Source organism: Crocuta crocuta, unplaced genomic scaffold (genome assembly GCF_008692635.1).
Source record: "Crocuta crocuta isolate KB4526 unplaced genomic scaffold, BGI_CrCroc_1.0 scaffold475, whole genome shotgun sequence".
Classification (NCBI taxonomy): domain Eukaryota; kingdom Metazoa; phylum Chordata; class Mammalia; order Carnivora; family Hyaenidae; genus Crocuta; species Crocuta crocuta.
In genome coordinates this window covers 1,547,309-1,552,636 of record NW_027529518.1, presented here as the reverse complement: position 1 = coordinate 1,552,636, position 5,328 = coordinate 1,547,309, and the positions used below count along the sequence as shown (strand labels likewise).

At 41.4% G+C, this 5,328-nt stretch overlaps 1 pseudogene; it reads left to right on the top strand.

Moving 5' to 3' along the window:
- Positions 1-364: 364 nt before the first annotated feature.
- Positions 365-3,193, top strand: LOC144228906 (pyridoxal phosphate phosphatase PHOSPHO2-like; annotated as a pseudogene).
- Positions 3,194-5,328: the final 2,135 nt, after the last annotated feature.

The following is a 5,328-nucleotide window of genomic DNA, read 5'->3' as shown; positions in this document are numbered from 1 at the left end:
AGAAGTCTTCGTTCCCTGCATATAGAGTAAGAGTCATGTTCATTAGAAACTGGTTGGTGTTTAAAACTGAAGATTGTGGGGCGCCTGGGTGGCTCAGTCCGTTAAGGGGCCGACTCTTGATTACAGCTCAGGTCGTGGTCTCATGGTTCATGAGTTTGAGCCCCAAGTGGGGCTCCTGCACTGAGTGCAGAGCCTGCTTCCACTTCTCTCTCTCCTTCTCTCTATGCCTCCCCCCCTCATTCTTTCTCTCTCTCAAAAAAAAAAAAAAATTCCTGAAGATGGTTATGACTGTTTAAGCTCTATTCTAAAGTAAAATTGTTTTGGAAATACTAAGCCAGGGTAACCCAAATTTGCTTCTGGAACCATGAAAGTTTTGCTCATTTTTGACTTTGACAATACAGTCATAGATGGTAATAGTGACCCCTGGATGGTACAGTGTGCTCCAGAGGGAAAGCTTCCCATTGAACTACAAGATTCTTATGAAAAAGGATTTTGGACAGAATTTATGGGCCAAGTCTTTAAGTATTCGCGGGATGAAGGTGTAAGAGAAGATGAAATGAAAAGAGCAGTGACATCAAAGCCTCTTACCCCAGGCATGTGGAACTTTTGAACTTTATAAGAAAGAACAAGAATAAATTTGTCTGTATCATTATTTCAGATTCAGATTCAGTCTTCATAGATTGGGTTTTAGAAGCTGCCAGTTTTCATGATGTGCTTGACAAAGTGTTTACAAGTCCAGCAGCTTTTGCTAGCAAATGCGGAAAATGATCACGCCCGTTCTTGCCATGGGTGCCCAAAACGTCTTTGCAGACATGTAGTTTGGGTAGAATTTGTAGATAGTTACAACAGGGAGTGAACTACACATGATTTGTTGATATAGGTGATGGTGGAAATGATGTCTGTGCAGTTAACTTTTTAAAAACTTATTTATTTATTTTGAGAGAGAGAGTACGCACATGCACATGCTACAGTCATAGAACTTTATTGCCCAGGTCTGTATCACATGCCCAGCTCGAAAGTTAGGCATTGGGATCAGCTCCACTCAAATTCCATGAATGTCATGCATTTTAATTCTCTCTCTTTCTCTGTCTCTCTCTCTTTACATATATTTTTAAATATTTTATCTTTAAGTAATCTCTACATCCCATGTGGGGCTCGAACTTACAACCCTGAGATCGAGTCACATGCTCCACCTATACAGCTAGCNNNGATCTGTTTTTATCCACATATTTAGTTACCCATCGCTCTTCATTCCATCCTGCCAGGTTTTAGTATCTGAGTTTATTTCCCTTCCTCCTAAAGAATTCCCTTTAGTGCAGGCTTGCTGACTATAAATCTGCTCAGAGTTTGTTTGTCTGACATATCTATGGCACCTACCTTTCTTAAGGATACTTTCGCTGGTTATGGAGTTTTACTTTTATAGTCATTTTCTTTCATACTACAATAATGCCATTCCATTGTGTTCTGGCTCCTATTGTTTCCACTGAGAAGTCAGGTTTGTTTGTTGTTGTTGTTTTAAACGCAATGCTTTATTTGCAAAATGTATAATTAAAATGACACGGTGTTTACACTGTTTCATGCACCACCACTTTGGATCTGACACATTTCCTTCAAAATGTGTAATTATATATAAATGTACTCAACAGTTAATACGTATGTTTTTTAATGGGGTGCCTGGGTGGTTCAGTCGGTTGAACATCTGACTCTTGATCTCAGCTCAGGTCTTGATCTCATGGCTGTGAGTTTACGCCCTGGGTTGAGCCCCGCACTGGGCATGAAACCTACTTAAAAAAGCAAACAGGAGCACCCGGGGGGGGAGGGGGGGCTCAGTCGGTTGTCTGACTCTTGATTTCGGCTCAGGTCATGATCCCAGGGTCATGGGATCAAGCTCTGTGTTAGGCTCTGTGCTGAGTGTGGAGCCCGCTTAAGATTCTCTCCCTCTACCCCTCCCCCCTGCTCGTTCTCTCTCTCTCTCTCTCTCAAATAAAAAGAAATTATTTAAAATATTTGAATTTACAAATTCATTTTTCAAGGTCTTCGAAATGGAACTCTTTAAGTGCACATCTCTAAACACACTATTTGGTGTGTGTGCTATTCATTTTTCACTTTGATGTCTTCTTCTGACCTCAGACTTCACTTGTTCAGAAGCATCAGCATTCGCCATTTCATTCGCAGCTGTCCATATCCCAACTCATCCAGCCACCCAGGACTCAAACTTTGAAATACTCTTGGAATCCTTCCCTTCCTCCATCTAATGTTTTACATTATATCAAAGAATAAAGGAAGCAGTTAATGGAATCGNCGGATTAGGAAAGATACTTATATTTCAAATATAATATATGGAATGGACTGCATAATAAAGCAAACTTGAGGTCAAAGGTGACTGTAAATCCATATTTCTAATAATCTTCTTGATAACTAGAAAAACCTTTGCCTGACTGTAAAAAAAAGATTTTATTTTATTTTAAGTAATCTCTACACCCAACATGGGGCTCAAACTCACAACTCTGAGATCAAGAGCCTCATGCTGTATTGACTGAGCCAGCTGTTTAGAGTGTCTGATCCTTCACCTCGAAATAGAGATAAAGAGGTGCTTATACTGGGAGAATGAGAAATTTTCTACTCTGTCATTTTCTTTCTTTGTGCTCGTATTATTGGCATTCCTTCAACCCATGGATTTTTTGCAAAGATCTTCTGAAACCATCTATTCATTATATTGAGTTGGGTTAGCTAAAATTAAACAATATTTTGCATAATACTTTTAACCCTCCACAGGTAGATTACAAGCTAAAAAGCCAAGGAATGTGGGAAAACACCCATGGCAAGCCATTTGCTTTGTGGAACTCCCCCTCTTACCCAAGAATCCTCGGGACCTTGTATGTGACCATCTGATATACGGATTAAGGGAAAGTGCTAATTTCAATTTGCATAGGAAACATTAGTGAAGCTGACTTATAAAAATTTCTTTGGATTAAAAAAAACCTATAGATAGATAGAAGTTCTGATATTTTCCTACAGCACCCAGTGAGGCTTCTGGCACCTCCTGCTGGGTGTATATACACCCCATTTGAGAGATCAATACTATCCACTGTGCTGGATGGATGACCCACAAATAGGGTAGAAGAAACTACCACACTAGTCAGACATTCCTCTTCCTCGTTCCTATCCCAACCCTAAAGTTCTCAGTGCATAGAAAAGGGAAGAGAGCTCACGAGAGAAGGCAACCCCCTACTCTGCTCTAGACCCAAGTTGGGCACTCTTCTCCACCCTTTGAGAAGACAGTTTTGAGTGAAATCAGAGCCCGAAGCTTTGAAATCAGCATGACTAAGTCTTAATTACTAAGAGAAACCTCCTTCGTCATTGCAGGGAACTGGAAGCTTGGAGGATCGGACTGAGATGTCACTGAGACAAGTGAACAATGGGAAAGTGAAGTTCATCACAGTAGAAAGGTAACCACCTTTACAAAAACAAAATCAGGAGGGAAATGTCCTATTTCAAGACTTCAGAGGCATCCCGTTGTGTGTAAGGACCCAGAGCAGAGAGTGAAGAAACCACAGAGAACACTGGGCCACGGGAATGGAGGGAGGCATGGAAGCGGTAACACTGTGTCGTGTAACAGACTTTCATGCGGACAGGCTTGCCACGAGCCCCGGTGACCTTGCAGAGGTGAGTGGTGAGGGTCATCTAAAGCCCAGAGCACAACTTCAAAGTCAGAGGCGTATTGGTTTGGATCTGGCCTCTGCCATTTGCATTTGCCATTTACTAATCCTCCTTAAGTCTCAGTTTCCCCAACTATCCAATGGGAACCCTTATGGTACTGGGTTCATAGGGTTGCTATTAGGGGTAAATGAAGGGAAACTGGCGCATCGTAAGTGCTCCAATAAATGGTAGGTGGACTCATCGCTGCCATCACCATCAGCCAGTATACCATCAGATGGTTGCAGTTGCGTCTCTCTCTGCCAAAAGTGAAACATTTGGTAATCCCTTGCTCTGCTCAAACTGTTCTATCTTAAAAGAAGATACTGGCTGCCTTTCATAGAACTCTTGTGCCATACTGGGTACTGTGCTGAAAGCACTGTTCATGTAATTGTCACACTAGCCCGACAAGATAGAGACTGTCTGCATTTTGCAGATGAGAAGCATCGCCGAGATTTAAAGACGTTAACCAGCTGGCCCAAGAGCTCGTATCTTGTGTGAGGCCGAACCCTGCTATTTCCACCATACGTCACTGCCGCCCACTGAGTATGGGTCTCATTCTGGAGAACCTAGTGAAAATGCTGAGGTGTCAATAACCCTGGAAGGAAGTGATTGGGTTGACAGTAAGTTGGAATTATAACACAAAGAACTAAAGGCATACTCATAAGTTACATCCTTGATTTCAGGGGAGTAGATTTCAAACTGTTCAAGGAATTCATTTCTAAGACTTATTTTGCTTTTTAGAAGGTAATTTGTCTTTTTTCCTCTGGTTGCTTTTAAGACTTTGCCTTTCATCTTCAGGCAATTTTGTGACATGCCTCTGTGTGTGCTTTTGTGTATGAGTAGTTAGCCTCTAGATAGAATTTCTTGGACCCGTGTGTTAACATCTTTACTCAGTTTTGGAAAAAGCTCATCTATAATCTCTTCAAGTGTTACTTCTAAAATTTTTTAACATTTTTTTTTTTTTTTGAGAGACAGAGCACAAGCAGGGCAGAGAGAGAGGAAGACACAGAATCAGAAGTGGGTTCTAGGCTGTGAGCTGTCAGCACAGAGCTGGAGGTGGGGCTCGAACTCACAAACCATGAGATCATGACCTGAGTCGAAGTCTGACACTTAACCGACTGAGCCCCCCAGGCCCCCCTCTTTAGTTGTTACTTCTGCTCCATTTGTTCTCTCTCTTCTCCTTCTGGGACTTAAATTGTGTATATGGTAGACATTTTTCAGTGTGTCCCACATTTCTGGTTTGTTCTTTTCTCTGTTTTTTAAATTATTTTTCCCCTCTGTGTACTATAACTTAGGTGCTATGTATTTAATGATCAATTCACGGATCCTGTCTTCTGTTGGGTCCATTTTGTTGTCAAATGCTTGTGTTGAGTTCTTGGTTTCGGATGTTGGTATTCAGTTCTAGAATTTCCATCTGATTCTGTTTTCCCACCTTACTGAGATACAATTGACATATAATAATATTGTGTAGGTTTAAGTATGCGATGTGATTCATTTGATACCTCTATAGATGGCAAAATGTTTACCGCAATAAGGTTAGTGAACATATCCACCACTTCATGTAGCGCCCTGAGAGATTAGAGAAACTGGTCATTGGCCCCACTGTCCATTTTTTGGCGAGGGGAACTT